Source organism: Ranitomeya imitator, chromosome 5, assembly GCF_032444005.1.
Source record: "Ranitomeya imitator isolate aRanImi1 chromosome 5, aRanImi1.pri, whole genome shotgun sequence".
Classification (NCBI taxonomy): domain Eukaryota; kingdom Metazoa; phylum Chordata; class Amphibia; order Anura; family Dendrobatidae; genus Ranitomeya; species Ranitomeya imitator.
Window position 1 is genome coordinate 162,503,500 of NC_091286.1, and position 24,522 is coordinate 162,528,021.

The window sequence follows — 24,522 nt, forward strand, 5'->3', positions numbered from 1 at the left end:
CGGACTTGCCAATGCTCCATCAGTGTTTCAGTCCTTTATGCATGACATCTTCCGAGAGTACCTGGATAAATTCCTGATTGTGTACTTGGATGACATTTTGATCTTCTCGGATGATTGGGAGTCTCATGTGAAACAGGTCAGAACGGTTTTTCAGGTCCTGCGTGCTAATTCTTTGTTTGTGAAGGGATCAAAGTGTCTCTTTGGTGTGCAGAAGGTTTCATTTTTGGGGTTCATCTTTTCCCCTTCTACTATCGAGATGGATCCTGTTAAGGTCCAAGCCATCCATGATTGGACTCAGCCAACATCTCTGAAAAGTCTGCAAAAGTTCCTGGGCTTTGCTAATTTTTATTGTCGCTTCATCTGCAATTTTTCTAGTATTGCCAAACCATTGACCGATTTGACCAAGAAGGGTGCTGATTTGGTCAATTGGTCTTCTGCTGCTGTGGAAGCTTTTCAAGAGTTGAAGCGTCGTTTTTCTTCTGCCCCTGTGTTGTGTCAACCTGATGTTTCTCTTCCGTTCCAGGTCGAGGTTGATGCTTCTGAGATTGGAGCAGGGTCTGTTTTGTCGCAGAGAGGTTCTGATTGTTCAGTGATGAAACCATGCGCTTTTTTTTCCAGGAAGTTTTCGCCTGCTGAGCGGAATTATGATGTGGGCAACCGAGAGTTGCTGGCCATGAAGTGGGCATTCGAGGAGTGGCGTCATTGGCTTGAAGGAGCTAAGCATCGCGTGGTGGTATTGACTGATCATAAGAACCTGACTTATCTCGAGTCTGCTAAGCGTTTGAATCCTAGACAGGCTCGTTGGTCGCTGTTTTTCGCCCGTTTTGACTTTGTGATTTCGTACCTTCCGGGCTCTAAAAATGTGAAGGCGGATCCTCTGTCTAGGAGTTTTGTGTCCGACTCTCCGGGTTTATCTGAGCCGGCGGGTATCCTCAAGGAAGGAGTAATTGTGTCTGCCATCTCCCCTGATTTGCGGCGGGTGCTGCAAAAATTTAAGGCTAATAAACCTGATCGTTGTCCAGCGGAGAAACTGTTTGTCCCGGATAGGTGGACAAATAAAGTGATCTCTGAGGTTCATTGTTCGGTGTTGGCTGGTCATCCTGGAATCTTTGGTACCAGAGAGTTAGTGGCTAGATCCTTTTGGTGGCCATCTCTGTCGCGGGATGTGCGTTCTTTTGTGCAGTCCTGTGGGATTTGTGCTCGGGCTAAGCCCTGCTGTTCTCGTGCCAGTGGGTTGTTTTTGCCCTTGCCGGTCCCGAAGAGACCTTGGACACATATCTCTATGGATTTTATTTCAGATCTTCCCGTCTCTCAAAAGATGTCAGTCATTTGGGTGGTCTGTGATCGCTTTTCTAAGATGGTCCATCTGGTACCCTTGTCCAAGTTGCCTTCCTCCTCTGATTTGGTGCCATTGTTCTTCCAGCATGTGGTTCGTTTGCATGGCATTCCAGAGAATATCGTTTCTGACAGAGGTTCCCAGTTTGTTTCGAGGTTTTGGCGAGCCTTTTGTGGTAGGATGGGCATTGACTTGTCTTTTTCCTCGGCTTTTCATCCTCAGACTAATGGCCAGACCGAACGAACCAATCAGACCTTGGAAACCTATCTGAGATGCTTTGTTTCTGCCGATCAGGATGACTGGGTGTCCTTTTTGCCTTTGGCTGAGTTCGCCCTTAATAATCGGGCCAGCTCGGCTACCTTGGTTTCGCCATTTTTCTGCAATTCTGGTTTCCATCCTCGTTTCTCTTCAGGGCAGGTTGAGTCTTCGGACTGTCCTGGTGTGGATACTGTGGTGGACAGGTTGCAGCAGATTTGGACTCATGTAATGGACAATTTGACCTTGTCCCAGGAGAAGGCTCAACGTTTCGCTAATCGCAGACGCCGTGTGGGTCCCCGACTTCGTGTTGGGGATCTGGTTTGGTTATCTTCTCGTCATATTCCTATGAAGGTTTCCTCTCCGAAGTTTAAACCTCGTTTCATTGGTCCTTATAGGCTTTCTGAGGTTATTAATCCTGTGTCTTTTCGTCTGACCCTCCCAGATTCTTTTTTCATACATAACGTCTTCCATAGGTCATTGTTTCGGAGATACGTGGCACCTATGGTTCCATCTGTTGACCCTCCTGCCCCGATTTTGGTGGAGGGGGAATTGGAGTATATTGTGGAGAAGATTTTGGATTCTCGTGTTTCAAGACGGAAACTCCAGTATCTGGTTAAATGGAAGGGTTATGCTCAGGAGGATAATTCCTGGGTTTTTGCCTCTGATGTCCATGCTCCCGATCTTGTTCGTGCCTTTCATGTGGCTCATCCTGGTCGGCCTGGGGGCTCTGGTGAGGGTTCGGTGACCCCTCCTCAAGGGGGGGGGGTACTGTTGTGAATTCTGTGGCAGAGCTCCCTCCTGTGGTCACAAGTGGTACTTCGGCTGATTCTCTCTGGGAGCTTTCGTTTGTGGAGGAAACTGGTACTGCTGCTTCTGAGTTTCCTTCCTCAGGTGATCTGGTGAGGTCGTTAGGTGCTTCTCTACTTAACCCCACCTAATGCTTTGATTCATGCTTCCTGTCAATGTTCCAGTGTTGGACTTGTGTTTCTCTGGATCATTCCTGTGGCCTGCTGCTCTGCATAGCTAAGTGCTTCTTTGCTATTTGTTGCTATTTTTTCTGTCCAGCTTGTCTATTTGTTTTGCTGGAAGCTCTGGGACGCAAAGGGTGTACCTCCGTGCCGTTAGTTCGGTACGGAGGGTCTTTTTGCCCCTTTGCGTGGTTTTCTTTAGGGTTTTGTGTAGACCGCAAAGTTATCTTTCCTATCCTCGTTCTGTCTAGAATATCGGGCCTCACTTTGCTGAATCTATTTCATCCCTACGTTTGTCTTTTCATCTTACTCACAGTCATTATATGTGGGGGGCTGCCTTTTCCTTTGGGGTATTTCTCTGAGGCAAGGTAGGCTTATTTTTTCTATCTTCAGGCTAGTTAGTTTCTCAGGCTGTGCCGAGTTGCATAGGGAGCGTTAGGCGCAATTCACGGCTGCCTCTAGTTGTGTTTGGAGAGGATCAGGGATTGCGGTCTGCAGAGTTCCCACGTCTCAGAGCTCGTTCTATTATTTTGGGTTATTGTCAGATCACTGTATGTGCTCTGACCTCCATGTCCATTGTGATACTGAATTGCCTTTCATAACACCATCCTAGCACAAAAAGATCGCCAAAACCTCGAAACAAACTGGGAACCTCTGTCAGAAACGATGTTCTCCGGGATACCATGTAAACGAACCACATGCTGGAAAAATAATGGCACCAAATCAGAGGAGGAAGGCAATTTAGACAAAGGTACCAAATGGACCATCTTAGAAAAGTGATCACAAACCACCCAAATGACCGACATCTTTTGAGAGACGGGGAGATCCGAAATAAAATCCATAGAAATATGAGTCCAGGGCCTCTTCGGGACCGACAAGGGCAAAAGCAACCCACTGGCACGAGAACAGCAGGGCTTAGCCGGAGCACAAGTCCCACAGGACTGCACAAAAGAACGCACATCCCGTGACAAAGACGGCCACCAAAAGGATCTAGCCACCAAATCTCTGGTACCAAAGATTCCAGGATGCCCAGCCAACACCAAACAATGAATCTCAGAGATAACTCTACTAGTCCATCTATCAGGGACAAAAAGTTTCTCTGCTGGGCAACGGTCAGGTCTATAAGCCTGAAATTTTTGCAGCACCCGCCGCAAATCAGGGGAGATGGCAGACAAAATTACTCCCTCTTTGAGAATACCCGCCGGCTCAGGAACACCCGGAGAGTCAGGCACAAAACTCCTTGACAGGGCATCAGCCTTCACATTCTTAGAGCCCGGAAGGTACGAAACCACAAAATCAAAACGGGAGAAAAATAACGACCATCAAGTCTGTCTCGGATTCAACCATTTGGCAGACTCAAGATAAGTCAAATTCTTGTGATCTGTCAAGACCACCACGCGATGCTTGGCTCCTTCAAGCCAATGACGCCACTCCTCGAATGCCCACTTCATGGCCAACAACTCTCGATTACCAACATCATAATTGCGCTCAGCAGGCGAAAACTTTCTAGAAAAGAAAGCACATGGCTTCATCACCGAGCCATCAGAACTTCTTTGTGACAAAACAGCCCCAGCTCCAATCTCAGAAGCATCAACCTCAACCTGAAACGGGAGCGAAACATCTGGCTGGCACAACACAGGGGCAGAAGAAAAACGACGCTTGAACTCCTGAAAAGACCAATTGACCACATCAGCACCCTTCTTGGTCAAATCAGTCAACGGTTTAGCAACAGTAGAAAAATTAGCGATGAAGCGCCGATAAAAATTAGCAAAGCCCAGGAACTTTTGCAGGCTCTTCACAGATGTCGGCTGAGTCCAATCGTAAATGGCTTGGACTTTAACAGGGTCCATCTCGATAGTAGAAGGGGAAAAAATGAACCCCAAAAATGAAACCTTCTGAACTCCAAAGAGACACTTTGACCCCTTCACAAACAAGGAATTCGCACGAAGGACCTGGAACACCATTCTGACCTGCTTCACATGAGACTCCCAATCATCCGAAAAGACCAAAATATCATCCAAATACACAATCAGGAATTTATCCAGGTACTCTCAGAAGATGTCATGCATAAAGGACTGAAATACTGATGGAGCATTGGAAAGCCCGAATGGCATAACCAGGTACTCAAAATGGCCCTCGGGCGTATTCAATGCTGTTTTCCATTCATCGCCTTGTTTAATACGCACAAGATTATACGCCCCTCGAAGATCTATCTTGGTGAACCAACTAGCCCCTTTAATACGAGTAAACAAATCAGACAGCAACGGAAAATGATACTGAAATTTGACTGTAATTTTATTGAGAAGGCGGTAATCAATACAAGGTCTCAAAGAACCATCCTTCTTGGCCACAAAAAAGAACCCTGCTCCTAACGGTGATGACGACGGGCGAATATGGCCTTTCTCCAAGGATTCCTTTATATAACTCCGCATAGCGGCGTGTTCTACCAGGAATCAAATTAATTGCACAATCGCAATCCCTATGAGGAGGTAGAGCACTGGCTTTGGGCTCATCAAATACATCCCGATAATCCGACAAAAACTCTGGAACTTCAGAAGGAGTGGAAGATGAAATAGACAAAAATGGAACATCACCATGTACCCCCTGGCAACCCCAGCTGGACACAGACATAGATTTCCAGTCCAATACTGGATTATGAACCTGTAGCCATGGCAACCCCAAAACAACCACATCATGCAGATTATGCAACACCAGAAAGCGGATATCCTCCTGATGTGCAGGAGCCATGCACATGGTCAATTGGGTCCAGTACTGAGACTTATTCTTGGCCAAAGGCGTAGCATCAATTCCTCTCAATGGAATAGGCTACTGCAAGGGCTCCAAGAAAAAACCACAGCGCCTAGCATACTCCAAGTCCATCAAATTCAGGGCAGCGCCTGAATCCACAAATGCCATAACAGAATTGGATGACAAAGAACAAATCAGAGTAACGGACAATAGAAATTTAGACTGTACCATACCAATGGTGTCAGACCTAGCGAACCGCTTAGTGCGCTTAGGACAATCGGAGATAGCATGAGTGGATTCACCACAGTAAAAACACAGCCCATTCCGACGTCTGTGTTCTTGCCGTTCAGCTCTGGTCAAAGTCCTATCACATTGCATAGGCTCAGGCCCATGCTCAGATAGTACCACCAAATGGTGCACAGCTTTACGCTCACGCAAGCGTCGATCGATCTGAATGGCCGAAGACATAGACTCATTCAGACCAGCAGGCATGGGAAATCCCACCATGACATCCTTAAGGGCTTCAGAGAGACCCTTTCTGAAGATTGCTGCCAGGGCACATTCATTCCACTGAGTGAGCACAGACCACTTTCTAAACTTCTGACAATATATCTCCGATTCATCCTGACCCTGACACAGAGCCAGCAAGATTTTCTCTGCCTGATCCACTGAATTAGGTTCGTCATAAAGCAATCCAAGCGCCAGGAAAAACGCATCAACATCACGCAATGGCGGATCTCCTGGCGCAAGGGAAAATGCCCAGTCTTGAGGGTCACCACGTAACAAAGAAATAATGATCTTTACTTGTTGAACAGGGTCACCTGAGGAGCGAGGTTTCAAGGCAAGAAACAATTTACAATTATTTTTGAAATTCAAGAACTTAGATCTATCACCAAAAATCAAATCAGGAATTGGAATCCTAGGCTCTGACATCGGATTCTGAACCACAAAATCTTGAATGTTTTGTACAGTTATAGTGAGATTATCCATCAAAGAGGACAGACCTTGAATGTCCATGTCTACACCTGTGTTCTGAACCACCCAGATGTAAAGGGGAAAAGAGAGACAAAACACACTGCAAAGAAAAAAAAAATGGTCTCAGAACTTCTCTTATCCCTCTATTGAGATGCATTAGTACTTTGGGCCACCTGTACTGTTATGACCTGGTGGTCAGGACAATAATGGACCTGGAGGTTAAGAGCACACGGAATGACCTGATAGTTAGTGAAAATATAGGACGAGCTCTGGGACGTGGGAACTCTGCTGACCGCAATCCCTAATCCTATCAACCACACTAGAAATAGCCGTGGATTGCTCCTAATGCTCCCTATGCAACTCGGCACAGCCTAAGGAACTAGCTAGCCCTAAAGATAGAAAAATAAAGCCTACCTTGCCTCAGAGAAATTCCCCAAAGGAAAAGGCAGCCCCCCACATATAATGACTGTGAGTAAAGATGAAAATACAAACACAGAGATGAAATAGATTAACCAAAGTGAGGCCCGACTTACTGAACAGACTGAGGATAGGAAAGGTAGCTTTGCGGTCAGCACAAAAACCTACAAAAAGACCACGCAGAGGGCGCAAAAAGACCCTCCACACCGACTCACGGTGCGGAGGCGCTTCCTCTGTGTCCCAGAGCTTCCAGCAAGCAAGAACAATCCAAATAGCAAGCTGGACAGAAAAATAGCAAACCAGAGAAAAACAAGCAGTCACTTAGCTTCTGCTGGGAAGACAGGTAACAAGAACGATCCAGGAGTGAACTAGACCAATACTGGAACATTGACAGGTGGCCTGGAGCAAAGATCTAAGTGGAGTCAAATAGAGGAGCAAGCTAACGAATTAACCTCGTCACCTGTGGAAGGAAACTCAGAAACACCCTCAGCCACCAGAGAAAGTCCATGGACAGAACCAGCCAAAGTACCATTCATGACCACAGGAGGGAGCCCGACAACAGAATTCACAACAGTAATCCTCAACTCTGCCCTCTCTTTCAAGCCACATATCCAAGCCCTTGCCTCCTCCTGCCGTCTCAAACTCAAAAATATTTCCCGGATCCACGCATTCCTTGACTGCGACACCGCAAAACACTAGTGCATGCCCTCATCATCTCTCGCCTCGACTACTGCAACCTCCTACTCTCTGGACTTCCCTCTAGCACTCTGGCACCACTCCAATCCATCCTACACTCTGCTGCCCGACTAATCTACCTGTCTCCCCTCTATTCTCCAGCCTCTCCCTTATGTCAAGCCCTTCACTGGCTTCCTATCGCCCAGAGACTCCAGTTCAAAACCCTTACAATGACATACAAAGCCATCCACAACCTATTTCCTCCATACATCTGTGACATGGTCTCCCGGTACCTACCTACACGCAACCTCCGATCCTCTCAAGACCTCCTTCTCTACTCCCCTCTCATCTCTTCTTCCCACAACCGCATCCACAACTTCTCACGTGCTTCCCCTATAATCTGGAATTCTCTACCCCAACACATCAGACTCTCGCCTACCATAGAAACCTTCAAAAAGAACCTGAAGACTCACCTCTTCCGACAAGCCTACAGCCTGCAGTGATCCTGAACCTACTGAACCGCCACACAACCTGCCCTACCCTCTCCTAGTGTTTCATCACCCATCCCCTGCAGACTGTGAGCCCTCATGGGTAGGGTCCTCCCTCCTTTTGTACCCATGTGTCTTGTTTTTTTGCTCTTGTTTAATGTATTTGTCTATATTTGCCCCGTATTCACATGTAAAGTGCCATGGAATAAATGGCGCTATAAAATGTATAATAATAATGTATAATAATAATAGTATGATTTTCCCCACACAGGCCCCTATATAGTATAATGGGTACCCAACAGACCCCTATATGGTATGATCCCCACAGCCCACAAAAAATAAATAAATAAAAACTTCCAGCAGGCAGGAAGAAACTTCAGGATTTCGGAGTAAGTGATAGAGTATGGAGCCGGCATCTCCGTGCTCCACCACAGCTGCAAAAAGTATCTAAGTAACTAAGTCAAAATTCCTGCAGCCCACACCTGGACCAGCCCATCTGGCATTTGCCAGAATTTCCAGATGGCCAGTCCGGCCCTGGCTGCAATGAAACAAAGAGTGAAAAATTTAAAGGGGTATGAATACTTTCTGTACCCACTGTATATATGTATATATATGTATATATATATATATATATATACATATATATATATATATACGTAAGTATATTCTCTATATATTATGTGTGTCCGTATGTATCTGCATCTATATATACTGTATGTATAGCTGTATGTATCATAGAATCATAGCATCAAAGAATGGTAGAGTTGGAAGGGACCTCCTGGGTCATATGATTCAACCCCCTGTTCAAAGCAGGATTCACTAAATCATCCCAGACAGATGTCTCTCCAGCCTCTGTTTGCTACATTGTTCCGGCTGCTCCCTACAAAGACTGTGAACAGAGAACTGGTTTCTGCCCATGGACCTCTACTGCTCAAGTAACTACTTGTCTCGGGCCACCGTATAATGCGTGCGTGCCGCCTAAAAGAAACCAGATGACTTATCGAGAACTTTACCTTTACTTACCCACTTACTTCAGCTGGGATCTGTCCAGCCCCAGCATTGCACAATACTTCTTCTCTCCCTGCTATTCAGAGCCCCTGGCAGAGATCGAGGACTCTCTATCATCGCCAAGAACCGATCCACCAACACCTACAAGCCTGCATCTTTTCAATCACGTGCTGACCGTGTCGGCACCACCGTGCACATATGAGACTCCTCACTCTGAAGCCGCCAGACCGATAAGTTTACTACTGTGGAACATTGCTTATACCCTTTGCCCTCACTCCCTCTGTCGGTGTAACAAAAGCGTTAATACCACCTGTCTATACCTTTCCTTCTTCCTGCGTGGAGTATACCCCTGTTATAGTAAAGATAATTTTAACACTTGCTCTGCCTCCTATCCGTTACTGCATCCGGCAACCTGCTCACATCAGGGCAATGGAGGTACTTGCAATGGCAGTAGCATAGCATCGGACGAGATGCATTCCCTGGTGGGAGCACGGAACCACAATTCCTAACATCATTTTATTTTTATCAATTAAAAAAAAAAGCAAAATGAAAGAACTAAAGAGAAGACTAAATTAAATCAATATTTGAAGTGACCACCCTTTTCCTTCAAAACAGCATAAAATATAAATTCTTCTATGTATTTTTGCCAAAAGTTTCTAAAGGAACTCAGCAAGAAGGTTGTGCCAAATGTCTTGGAAATCTAACCATAAATCTACTTGTAGGGGTAGCTTTGAGCACATCCTTTTGCGTTTTCATGCAAACCCAGACGGATTAATTTATCCTGACATCAGATCTCTGTGAGGGCCATATCATCACTTTCCATCTTCTTGTTCCTCTTTATGCTGACATTGGCGTAATGGGGTGTTATCTTGCTGCAGAGTAAATTTATAGCCAATCAGATGCCTTCATGATGGTATTACATGATGGATAAGTTTTTGCCTGTATTTCCCAACATTGAGAACAAGAACAAATCCCCAAACTCCATGTGCTGAAAGGAAAGAACCTCGACTATGCTTCAATTGCTTCACGGTCACCTGCAGACACTCATTATTCTATTGCTCTCTAGCTCTTCAGCAAACAAATTACTTTCCATTGTAAGAATGGAAAGACTAAGCACAGCAGCAAACACAAGAAAGTCATACTACATACTACAGTCATTAGGAAGTTCTCTCTCAGGAAAAGATTTCAAAGCAGTGTGTCCTGTCCTTAAGATGTCCTGTTCAAGCTCTTTTGAAGAAGTTCCAATAAATGGGCAACATTGAGGACTGTAATGCAGTGATGGGCCAACAAACCTTAAGGTACGGTCACATTAAGCGACGCTGCAGCGATATAGGCAACGATGCCGATCGCTGCAGCGTCGCTGTTTCGTCGCTGTGTGGTCGCTGGAGAGCTGTCACACAGACAGTTCTCCAGCGACCAACGATGCCGAAGTCCCCTGGTAACCAGGGTAAACATCGGGTTACTAAGCACAGGGCCGCACTTAGTAACGCGATGTTTACCCTGGTTACCATTGTAAATGTAAAAAAAAAAAACAGTACATACTTACATTCCGGTGTCTGTCCCCCGGCGTCAGCTTCCCTGCACTGTGTCAGCGCCGGCCGGCCGTAAAGCAGAGCGGTGACGTCACCGCTGTGCTTTACGGCCGACCGGCGCTCACAGTCAGTGTGGGAAGCTGATGGTGAGGGGACAGACACCGGAATGTAAGTATGTAGTGTTTGTTTTTGTTTACATTTACAATGGTAACCAGAGTAAACATCGGGTTACTAAGCGCGGCCCTGTGCTTAGTAACCCAATGTTTACCCTGGTTACCAGTGAAGACATCGCTGAATCGGCGTCACACACGCCGATTCAGTGATGTCTGCGGGAGATCCAGCGACGAAATAAAGTTCTGGCCTTTCTGCTCCGACCAGTGATGTCACAGCAGGATCCAGATCGCTGCTGCGTGTCAAACACAACGATATCGCTATCCAAGACGCTGCAACGTCACGGATCGCTAGCGATATCGTTGTTAAGTTGTTCAGTGTGAAGGTACCTTTAGTGCAGCAGATAAAAAACACATCCTGCTTACTTGCCTTCAAAATGTCCAGGAGAACTATCAGCTCAGAACCGAGGGCAACCAGTAGTACCAAGCTACACACCTACTATTTGACCAGAATGCCATACATTCACTTTGCATTCTGTAAATTAAAAAAATAAACTATATAAACATACTTGTTTAGTGATTCTTACTGGGGTATATTCCATGAGATATCTGAAACTGTCCCCAGGCAGTCTTTAGACAGGCTAAAGTAGGCAGCTGTGTAGAGCAGAAACAAAGATAAGGGAAATCTTGAAAGAGAGACTAGAACGTGCACCCTTGCAGTACTGAATCATATAATTCACAAAGCTAGAGCCTGATTGATGGAATTTTTTTTATCGTGTTTCTAAAGGCCTGAAGCTAGCCTTGATCATCCACACTGAACATATGTCCACATATTCCCTTGGGCAGTGTTCCTAATGTGTGCATCCATGTGGCTGTATTTGTTTAGAGTGTGCTCCCACTGATCTAATTGGACCTTTCCCATGACCCTTTGCTTCCTTAAGTTTGCCACTTGCTGCTACCAAATGAGGGGGGCTATAACCAAGGGTGCCTACATGCAAATGAATGGGGATATTTGCTCAGCCTGATGGTTACTCTAAATGCAATGTTGCTGAGAACCTCACTCTAGGACAGTTATAAAGGAGTTGCAAACATGTCCCATCTGTTAGAATCCTGCGCTGATTTATGTGCGCATTGAATTTGCTATAACACTGTTTCTGTTAATAAACTTGATATATTAGACTTAATATATTGTACGCATTAATGTAAAGTACTTTATTAAATCAGGGATACTACAAGTACAATATAGAAGGCATAATAATGTAACAATAACCAGTCTGACCTCAGTAAAATTTGCACAGTATTATTTCCCATGAATACGATCACACAAAGAAGACTTTATGTTTTCTGAAAAAAGTCAAAACTTCATAAAATATATTGCGTTGTTTTTTAGCATTATTGTATTTTTTTAAAAGTAGTAAGCAATAATAGTTTTTTTTAGAATTTTTTTATAGTAAAGTTCTAACATGCTTAATGTATTACATGATTAATTCTTGCGTTTGAGCAAAAAAATAATATTACTTAATAAAACTTACCGTAGCTTTCACTATCACTACTACTGATGATGTTTACTATTATTATTATTATTAGCTTTTTATGGATAAATTTAACACATAATTTGCAGGATGATGAGCACAGTGAGTACACAACACAATAGGTTCACCCACTATTATGCTATCTGGAATGTTTTTAGACAATGTAAAGCACTTAAGGCGTCCAGCAGATGTCCTCACAACAACAGATGTGTGGCTTGTTCCCTTTGGACTTTTGTGCAACCTGCTTGGAAAAAAAAAGCAAAGTGTGCTGCGTGTTTACACGTTCTGTAAAGACCGACCTTCAGGCACATTTGACATACAATCTTGAAAGAAGTGAACTTATTGATTTGCAAAATAATGTGTTTCAGATCTCTAAAATAGGTGATAAATATTTTGGTTCAGCACCTGACGCGTTACTGTTTTTTTTTCAAAGCGCGTATAAAATTACATCTATGTTTGTTATTCTTGTTGTTTCGCTTCATTAAGAACAAAAGACTCAGATGTAAGCTAAGAGAAATCTTCCCAGTCCCGAGAGATTTCAGTAAGTCAGCTTGTCATGCTGGATTCCCGACCAACAGTTTTGAGATGTCTGTTAACTTGTTTTTAAGATAATATAAATATTTCATAACAAATGGATGAAAGATGTCAAATTTCCACAATGAACAAGATGTTGAGCAGAGTTCGACGAGGGGCATCTATTGCTTATATATAATAAACTAGCTATTGAACCCGTTCTACGCCCGGGTGGCGAGCATTTATATTGGTATATGGTCTCTATCCTGGTATGTGCTGCTCCCTCCTGTGTCCCCATCCTGTCATGAGCTGCTCCATCCTGCGTCCCCATCCTGTTATGCGCTGCTCCCATCCTGCGTCCCCAACCTGTCATGCGCTGCTCCCATCCTGCGTCCCCATCCTGTCATGCGCTGCTCCCATCCTGCATCCCCATCCTGTCATGCGCTGCTCCCATCCTGCGTCCCCATCCTGTCATGCGCTGCTCCCATCCTGCGTCCCCATCCTGTCATGCGCTGCTCCCATCCTGCGTCCCCATCCTGTCATGCGCTGCTCCCATCCTGCGTCCCCATCCTGTCATGCACTGCTCCCATCCTGCGTCCCCATCCTGTCATGCCCTGCTCCCATCCTGCGTCCCCATCCTGTCATGCGCTGCTCCCATCCTGCGTCCCCATCCTGTCATGCGCTGCACCCATCCTGCATCCCCATCCTGTCATGCTCTGCTCCCATCCTGCGTCCCCATCCTGTCCTGCGCTGCACCCATCCTGCGTCCCCATCCTGTCATGCGCTGCTCCCATCCTGCGTCCCCATCCTGTCATGCGCTGCTCCCATCCTGCGTCCCCATCCTGTCATGTGCTGCTCCATCCTGCGTCCCCATCCTGTCATGTGCTGATCCCATCCTGCGTCCCCATCCTGTCATGCGTTGCACCCATCCTGCATCCCCATCCTGTCATGCGCTGCTCCCATCCTGCATCCCCATCCTGTCATGCGCTGCTCCCATCCTGCGTCCCCATCCTGTCATGCGCTGCTCCCATCCTGCGTCCCCATCCTGTCATGCGCTGCACCCATCCTGCGTCCCCATCCTGTCATGTGCTGCACCCATCCTGCGTCCCCATCCTGTCATGTGCTGCTCCATCCTGCGTCCCCATCCTGTCATGTGCTGCACCCATCCTGCGTCCCCATCCTGTCATGTGCTGCTCCATCCTGCGTCCCCATACTGCCTCTGACCCGCTCGGCGCCGAGTGCTGGGGGACCTGAGCAGGCGGGGACACCGGCGCGCTGTGGGGGTCAGGTGCCGGTATCGCCGCCAGCTCAGGCCCCCCAGCACTTACTATATTCAACTGTCCTCCATTCCGCCGGTGTGCGCCGCCATCTTCCCGGTCATCTGGCTGTGACTGGTCAGTCAGAGGGCGGCGCCGGCGTGCATTAAGTGCGTCATCGCGCCCTCTGAACTGAAGGTCACAGGCCGAGGGGCGGGAAGATGGCGGCGCACAGCGGTGGAACGGAGGACAGGTGAATATAGCCGATACTCACCCTCCTGGCGGTCCCTGCTTCTCTGTTGGAGATCGCGGTGTGCGTTCAGTGTTAACGCATACCGCGATCTCCCGGGAGCGTCACTCTGTGAGGCCCAGACTGCGCCGGCGCTTGCGCTTGCGCAGTCTGTAAAGGCTTCGGACAGAGTGACGCTCCCAGCGTTATATTATAGATGTTCCCCTTTGACAGGCCTCGCCTTTTATGAGTTGCCCTCATCTCTGCAGTCATCAGGTGATTTTAACCCATTATTGCATAAGTCAGGTGCAGAAGATACCCATGGCAGTTGGTCACCTGCTGAAGGTCCCTGTTTTAGCACTCTTACGAAGCCTGGCTGGGCTGGGAGACAGGACAATACACTGCCATATAAGCGATCAAATAATAACTACCGTATATACTCGAGTATAAGCCGACCCGAGTATAAGCCGACCCCCCTAATTTTGCAACAAAAAACTGGGAAAACTTATTGACTCGAGTATAAGCCTAGGGTGGAAAATGCAGCAGCTACCGTTAAATGTCAAAAATAAAAATAGATACCAATAAAAGTAAAATTAATTGAGACATCAGTAGGTTAAGTGTTTTTGAATATCCATATTGAATCCAGAGCTCCATATAATACTCCATACAGTTCATTATGGCCCCTGTTGTGAATTCTGTGGCCAAGCTCCCTCCTGTGGTCGTGAGTGGTACTTCGGCTGGTTCTGTCTATGAGCTTCCTTTGGTGGATGAGAGTGGTACTGCGGCTTCTGAGTTTCCTTCCTCAGGTGATGAGGTTAAGTCGTTAGGTGCTGCTCTATTTAACTCCACCTAGTGCTTTGATCCTGGCCTCCAGTCAATGTTCTAGTATTGGTCTTGCTTTCTCCTGGATCGTTCCTGTGGCCTGTCTATCCTGCATAAGCTAAGTTTTGCTTGTGTTATTTTTTTGTTTGCTATTTTTTCTGTCCAGCTTGCTATATTGGTTTTTCTTGCTTGCTGGAAGCTTTGGGACGCAGAGGGAGCACCTCCGTACCGTTAGTCGGTGCGGAGGGTCTTTTTGCCCCCTCTGCATGGTTGTTTGTAGGGTTTTGTGTTGACCGCAAAGCAATCTTTCCTATCCTCGGTCTGTTCAGTAAGTTGGGCCTCACTTTGCTAAATCTATTTCATCTCTGCGTTTGTATTTTCATCTCAACTCACAGTCATTATATGTGGGGGGCTGTGTTATGGCTGGCAATCAGGCAACACAGCGTGCAGTAATCAGCGCACATACAGAGATCTGGCAATAACCAAAAACAATAGGACGAGCTCTGAGATGTGGAATCTCTGTAGACTGCAGTACCTGATCTATCCTCACACAACTATAAGCAGCAGTGGATTGCGCCTAACACTACCTATGCAACTCGACACTGCCTGAGGAGCTGACTAGCCTGAAGATAGAAATACAAGCCTGACTTACCTCAGAGAAATACCCCAAAGGAATAGGCAGCCCCCCACATATAATGACTGTTAGCAAGATGAAAAGACAAACGTAGGAATGAAATAGATTCAGCAAAGTGAGGCCCGATATTCTAGACAGAGCGAGGATAGCAAAGAGAACTATGCAGTCTACAAAAAACCCTAAAACGAAAACCACGCAAAGGGGCAAAAAGACCCACCGTGCCGAACTAACAGCACGGCGGTGCACCCCTTTGCTTCTCAGAGCTTCCAGCAAAAGATAATAGCAAGCTGGACAGAAAAAACAGAAAACAAACTAGAAGCACTTATCTAGCAGAGCAGCAGGCCCAAGGAAAGATGCAGTAGCTCAGATCCAACACTGGAACATTGACAAGGAGCAAGGAAGACAGACTCAGGTGGAGCTAAATAGCAAGGCAGCCAACGAGCTCACCAAAACACCTGAGGGAGGAAGCCCAGAGACTGCAATACCACTTGTGACCACAGAAGTGAACTCAGCCACAGAATTCACAACAGTACCCCCCCCCTTGAGAAGGGGTCACCGAACCCTCACCAGAACCCCCAGGCCGACCAGGATGAGCCACATGAAAGGCACGAACAAGATCTGGGGCATGGACATCAGAGGCAAAAACCCAGGAATTATCTTCCTGAGCATAACCCTTCCATTTGACCAGATACTGGAGTTTCCGTCTAGAGACACGAGAATCCAAAATCTTCTCCACAATATACTCCAATTCCCCCTCCACCAAAACAGGGGCAGGAGGCTCCACAGATGGAACCATAGGTGCCACGTATCTCCTCAACAACGACCTATGGAATACATTATGTATGGAAAAGGAGTCTGGGAGGGTCAGACGAAAAGACACCGGATTGAGAATCTCAGAAATCCTATACGGACCAATAAAACGAGGTTTAAATTTAGGAGAGGAAACCTTCATAGGAATATGACGAGAAGATAACCAAACCAGATCCCCAACACGAAGTCGGGGTCCCACACGGCGTCTGCGATTAGCGAAAAGCTGAGCCTTCTCCTGGGACAAGGTCAAATTGTCCACTACCTGAGTCCAGATCTGCTGCAACCTATCCACCACAGAATCCACACCAGGACAGTCCGAAGACTCAACCTGTCCTGAAGAGAAACGAGGATGGAACCCAGAATTGCAGAAAAATGGAGAGACCAAGGTAGCCGAGCTGGCCCGATTATTAAGGGCGAACTCAGCCAACGGCAAAAATGACACCCAATCATCCTGGTCAGCGGAAACAAAACATCTCAGATATGTTTCCAAGGTCTGATTGGTTCGTTCGGTCTGGCCATTAGTCTGAGGATGGAAGGCCGAGGAGAAAGATAGGTCAATGCCCATCCTACCACAAAAGGCTCGCCAGAACCTCGAGACAAACTGGGAACCTCTGTCAGAAACAATATTCTCAGGAATGCCATGTAAACGAACCACATGCTGGAAGAACAAAGGCACCAAATCAGAGGAGGAAGGCAATTTAACCAAGGGCACCAGATGGACCATTTTAGAAAAGCGATCACAGACCACCCAAATGACCGACATTTTTTGAGAAACGGGAAGGTCAGAAATGAAATCCATCGAAATATGTGTCCAAGGCCTCTTCGGGACCGGCAAGGGCAAAAGCAACCCACTGGCACGTGAACAGCAGGGCTTAGCCCTAGCACAAATTCCACAGGACTGCACAAAAGCACGCACATCCCGTGACAGAGATGGCCACCAGAAGGATCTAGCAACCAACTCCCTGGTACCAAAGATTCCTGGATGACCGGCCAGCACCGAACAATGAAGTTCAGAGATAACTTTACTAGTCCACCTATCAGGGACGAACAGTTTCTCGGCCGGACAACGATCAGGTTTATTAGCCTGAAATTTCTGCAACACTCTCCGCAAATCAGGGGAGATGGCAGACACAATGACTCCTTCCTTGAGGATACTCGCCGGCTCAGATAACCCCGGAGAGTCGGGCACAAAACTCCTAGACAGAGCATCCGCCTTCACATTTTTAGAGCCCGGAAGGTATGAAATCACAAAATCAAAACGAGCAAAAAATAACGACCAACGGGCCTGTCTAGGATTCAAGCGCTTGGCAGACTCAAGATAAGTAAGGTTCTTATGATCAGTCAAAACCACCACGCGATGCTTAGCACCCTCAAGCCAATGACGCCACTCCTCGAATGCCCACTTCATGGCCAGCAACTCTCGGTTGCCCACATCATAATTACGCTCAGCAGCAGAAAATTTCCTGGAAAAGAAAGCACATGGTTTGAACACTGAGCAACCAGAACCTCTCTGTGACAAAACCGCCCCTGCACCAATCTCAGAAGCATCAACCTCGACCTGGAACGGAAGAGAAACATCAGGTTGACACAACACAGGGGCACAGCAAAAACGACGCTTCAACTCCTGAAAAGCTTCCACGGCAGCAGAAGACCAATTAACCAAATCAGCACCCTTCTTGGTCAAATCGGTCAATGGTCTGGCAATGCTAGAAAAATTACAGATGAAGCGACGATAAAAATTAGCAAAGCCCAGGAATTTCTGCAGACTTTTTAGAGATGTCGGCTGAGTCCAATCCTGGATGGCCTGAACCTTAACCGGATCCATCTCGATAGTAGAAGGGGAAAAGATGAACCCCAAAAATGAAACTTTCTGCACACCGAAGAGACACTTTGATCCCTTCACGAACAAGGAATTAGCACGCAGTACCTGGAAAACCATTCTGACTTGCTTCACATGAGACTCCCAATCATCTGAGAAGATCAAAATGTCATCCAAGTAAACAATCAAGAATTTATCCAGATACTCACGGAAAATGTCATGCATAAAAGACTGAAAAACAGATGGAGCATTGGCAAGTCCGAACGGCATCACCAGATACTCAAAATGACCCTCGGGCGTATTAAATGCCGTTTTCCATTCATCTCCCTGCCTGATTCTCACCAGATTATACGCACCACGAAGATCAATCTTAGTAAACCAACTAGCCCCCTTAATCCGAGCAAACAAGTCAGAAATCAATGGCAAGGGATACTGAAACTTAACAGTGATCTTATTAAGAAGGCGGTAATCAATACACGGTCTTAGCGAACCATCCTTCTTGGCTACAAAAAAGAACCCTGCTCCCAATGGTGACGACGATGGGCGAATATGTCCCTTCTCCAGGGACTCCTTCACATAACTGCGCATAGCGGTGTGTTCAGGTACGGACAAATTAAATAAACGACCCTTAGGGAATTTACTACCAGGAATCAAATCGATAGCACAATCACAATTCCTATGCGGAGGTAGGGCATCAGACTTGGACTCTTCAAATACATCCTGAAAGTCCGACAAGAACTCTGGGATGTCAGAAGGAATGGATGACGAAATTGACAAAAATGGAACATCACCATGTACTCCCTGACAACCCCAGCTGGTTACCGACATAGAGTTCCAATCCAATACTGGATTATGGGTTTGTAGCCATGGCAACCCCAACACGACCACATCATGCAAATTATGCAGTACCAGAAAGCGAATAACTTCCTGATGTGCAGGAGCCATGCACATGGTCAGCTGGGCCCAGTACTGAGGCTTATTCTTGGCCAAAGGTGTAGCATCAATTCCTCTCAACGGAATAGGACACCGCAAAGGCTCCAAGAAAAATCCACAACGTTTAGCATAATCCAAATCCATCAGATTCAGGGCAGCGCCTGAATCCACAAACGCCATGACAGAATACGATGACAAAGAGCACATTAAGGTAATGGACAAAAGGAATTTGGACTGTACAGTACCAATAACGGCAGAGCTATTGAACCGCCTAGTGCGTTTAGGACAATTAGAAATAGCATGAGTAGAATCACCACAATAGAAACACAGTCTGTTCAGACGTCTGTGTTCTTGCCGTTCTACTTTAGTCATAGTCCTGTCGCACTGCATAGGCTCAGGTTTACTCTCAGACAATACCGCCAGATGGTGCACAGATTTACGCTCGCGCAAGCGACGACCGATCTGAATGGCCAAGGACATAGACTCATTCAAACCAGCAGGCATAGGAAATCCCACCATTACATCCTTAAGAGCTTCAGAGAGACCCTTTCTGAACAAGGCCGCTAGTGCAGATTCATTCCACAGAGTGAGTACTGACCACCTCCTAAATCTCTGACAATATACTTCTACATCATCCTGACCCTGGCATAAAGCCAGCAGATTTTTTTCAGCCTGATCCACTGAATTGGGCTCATCGTAAAGCAATCCCAGCGCCTGGAAAAATGCATCAACATTACTCAATGCAGAATCTCCTGGTGCAAGAGAAAACGCCCAGTCCTGTGGGTCGCCACGCAAAAAAGAAATAATAATCAAAACCTGTTGAATAGGATTACCAGAAGAATGAGGTTTCAAGGCCAAAAATAGCTTACAATTATTTCTGAAGCTCAGGAACTTAGTTCTGTCACCAAAAAACAAATCAGGAATCGGAATTCTTGGTTCTAGCATCGATTTCTGATCAATAGTATCTTGAATCTTTTGTACATTTACAACGAGATTATCCATTGAGGAGCACAGAGCCTGAATATCCATGTCCACAGCTGTGTCCTGAAGCACTCTAATGTCTAGGGGAAAAAAAAGACTGAAGACAGAGCTAAGAAAAAAAAATGATGTCAGGATTTCTTTTTTCCCTCTATTGGGAATCATTGGTGTGGCTCCTTGTACTGTTATGGCTGGCAATCAGGCAACACAGCGTGCAGTAATCAGCGCACATACAGAGATCTGGCAATAACCAAAAACAATAGGACGAGCTCTGAGATGTGGAATCTCTGTAGACTGCAGTACCTGATCTATCCTCACACAACTATAAGCAGCAGTGGATTGCGCCTAACACTACCTATGCAACTCGACACTGCCTGAGGAGCTGACTAGCCTGAAGATAGAAATACAAGCCTGACTTACCTCAGAGAAATACCCCAAAGGAATAGGCAGCCCCCCACATATAATGACTGTTAGCAAGATGAAAAGACAAACGTAGGAATGAAATAGATTCAGCAAAGTGAGGCCCGATATTCTAGACAGAGCGAGGATAGCAAAGAGAACTATGCAGTCTACAAAAAACCCTAAAACGAAAACCACGCAAAGGGGCAAAAAGACCCACCGTGCCGAACTAACAGCACGGCGGTGCACCCCTTTGCTTCTCAGAGCTTCCAGCAAAAGATAATAGCAAGCTGGACAGAAAAAACAGAAAACAAACTAGAAGCACTTATCTAGCAGAGCAGCAGGCCCAAGGAAAGATGCAGTAGCTCAGATCCAACACTGGAACATTGACAAGGAGCAAGGAAGACAGACTCAGGTGGAGCTAAATAGCAAGGCAGCCAACGAGCTCACCAAAACACCTGAGGGAGGAAGCCCAGAGACTGCAATACCACTTGTGACCACAGAAGTGAACTCAGCCACAGAATTCACAACAGGGCTGCCTTTTCCTTTGGGGTATTTCTCTGAGGCAAGCTAGGCTTATTTTTCTTTCTTAGGGCTAGCTAGTTTCTCAGGCTGTGCTCGAGGCGCTTAGGTCTGGTCAGGATCGCTCCACGGCTACCTCAAGTGTGGTTGGATAGGATTAGGGATTGCGGTCAGCAGAGTTCCCACGTCTCAGAGCTCGTCCTATGTTTTTGGTAATTGTCAGGTCACTTTGTGTGCTCTGAACTTCAATGTCCATTGTGGTTCTGAATTACCTGTTCATAACAGGCCCCATAAGATGCTCCATATACAAATATGCCCCATATAATTCTCCATGCAGTTCTTTATGGCCCCATAAGATGCCCCATATAATGCTCCATTCAGTTCATTATGGCCCCATAGATGCCCCATATAATGCTCCATGCAGTACTTTATGGCCCCATAAATGCCCCATATAATGCTCCATGCAGTTCTTTATGGCCCCATAGATGCTCCATATAATGCTCCATGCAGTTCTTTATGGCCCCATAGATGTCCCATATAATGCTCCATGCAGTTCTTTATGGCCCTATGTAATGCTCCGTATATTGCTCCATGCAGTTAATTATGACCCCATAGATGCCCCATATAATGCTCCATGCAGTTCTTTATGGCCCCATAGATGCCCCATATAATGCTTCATGCAGTTATGTCCCCATAGATGCCCCATATGATGCTCCATGCAGTTATGTCCCCATATACGCTTCATAAAATGCTTCATGCAGTTCTTTAAGGCCCCATAGATGCTTCATATAATACCCCATATAATGCTCCATGCAGTTGAGGCCCCATAGATGCCCCATATAATGCTCCATGCAGTTCTTTATGGCCCCATAAACGATCCATATAGCATTGTGCCACATGTAATGCTGCTGCACTAAAATAAAAAAAAATGACATACTCACCTCTTGAAGCTCATCAAGAGAATGCCAAGAGTGTGCAAAGCAGTCATCAAAGCAAAAGGTGGCTACTTTGAAGAACCTAGAATGTAAGACATCATTTCAGTTGTTTCACACTTTTTTGTTAAGTATATAAATCCACATGTGTTAATTCATAGTTTTGATGCCTTCAGTGTGAATGTACAATTTTCATAGTCATGAAAATACAGAAAAATCTTTAAATGAGAAGGTGTGTCCAAGCTTTTGGTCTGTACTGTATGTAAAACGAAAAAAAAATTAAAATCAATGGTGGGTGTCACAATATTCTGAGACCCAATAAATAGTATATTCTTCCGTCAAATGAATCGTGTGAAAGTTTATTTTTTCGCAGCAAAGCTGATATTTTTATTGATACCTTTTTGGTTCACATACAACGTTTTGAATGCTTTTTACTGCATTTATATTGTTTTTTCTTTTTCGGCATTAAATGTAAGATTTAATAAATGTTAGATTTTGATAAATCACAATTGTACAGAGACCAATGTCAAATATGTTTATTTTTTCCTTAATTTTTGAAACGGGAAAAGGGAAGGGGGAATTTAACTTTAATTTAATTTTTAAATCTTTTTTTTTTCATTTTACTTGAACTTTTACTACAGTATTGCACAATACGGTATATGAAAATAACTGAACTCACACACCAAGATGACAGCAAGGGGGGCTTTTCATGGGGCGCGTCTGCTCGCACTCACCGCTCCATTCAGGTAAACCATGGTATCTATAGTCACATTCTGTGACTGATCTTCTATGCAGCTGCAGGTCACGATATGGTTAGGTCCTATATTAAGCAATTGATTCGGTCTTTCATTTAACCATTGATTCTACTGAGACATATGTGCACTGATCATTGCGGTTTTTTGGTTTCCTGATGTACCTCTATGTACATGTATTTGCCCCTCTAGTACATTCTACGGGTTATATATATATAATATTTAATATATGCCACTGTTTTAGTTATTCTTTGTAACATTATGTACATTTGAATATTATATATTTTGATTCAACGTATGCGGTGTTCGTGTGGGCTGATACACATTGTGTGTGGTTAGCGCCACTTTGCCATCCTTTTTCTTCTTTTTTTGTCCCTATGTATTACTAATAAAAATATCTTTTTGAACTACTCTATACATCTTTTTGTAGTCTTTTCCATTACTATATTGATCCTCGTAGTTCGGTTTTTTCTCCTTTGTTGTATTCCTCATTTACTGAATGGTCAGCCATTTTTGTTTTTTTATTTTTTCATTTATCAAGCTTTGCGATATCTTCTGGTTTTTACGTATTCTACTACATTGCTTGTGAAGTGTGCATTTCCTTACATATATACATGAGTATATGTGTATATATATACATGAGTATATATATATATATGTATATGTGTATATATACATATATACATATATATATATATATATATATATATATATATATATATATATATATACACTGCTCAAAAAATAAAGGGAACACTTAAATAACAGAATCTAACTCCAAGTATATCAAACTCCTGTGAAATCAAACTGTCCAGTTAGGAAGCAACACTGTTTGACAATCAATTTCACATGCTGTTGTGCAAATGGAATAGACAACAGATGGAAATTATTGGCAATTATCAAGACACACTCAATAAAGGAGTGGTTCTGCAGGTGGGGACCACAGACCACATCTCAGTACCAATGCTTTCTGGCTGATGTTTTGGTCACTTTTGAATGTTGATTGTGCTTTCACACTCATGGTAGCATGAGACGGACTCTACAACCCACACACGTGGCTCAGGTAGTGCAGCTCATCCAGGATGGCACATCAATGCGAGCTGTGGCAAGAAGGTTTGCTGTGTCTGTTAGCATAGTGTCCAGAGGCTGGAGGCGCTACAAGGAAACAGGCCAGTACACTAGGAGATGTGGAGGGGGCTGTAGGAAGGTAACAACCCCGCAGCAGGACCGCTACCTCAGCCTTTGTGCAAGGAGGAACAGGAGGAGCACTGCCAGAGCCCTGAAAAATGATATCCAGCGGGCCACAAATGTGCATGTGTCGGCACAAATGGTTAAAAACCGACTCTAGGAGGATGGACTGATGGCCTGACAGTTACAGATGGGGGTTGTGCTCACAGCCCAACACTGTGCTGGACGCTTGGCATTTGCCACAGAACACTAGGATTGGCAAATTTCGCCACTGGCACCCTTTGCTCTTCACAGATGAAAGCAGGTTCACACTGATCACATGTGACAGGTGTGACAGAGTCTGGAGACACCGTGGAGAGCGATCTGCTGCCTGCAACATCCTTCAGCATGATCGTTTGGGCAGTGGGTCAGTAATGGTATGAGGCGGCATTTCTTTGGAGGGCTGCACAGCCCTCCATGTGCTCACCAGAGATAACCTGACTGCCATCAGGTACCATGATGAGATCCTCAGACCCCTTGTGAGACCATATGCTGGTGCGGTTGGCCCTGGGTTCCTCTTAATGCAGGACAGTGCCAGACCTCATGTGGTTATAGTGTGTCAGCAGTTCCTGCACGATGAAGGCATTTAAGCTATGGACTGGCCCGCCCGTTCCCCAGACCTGAATCCTATTTAACACATCTAGTACAT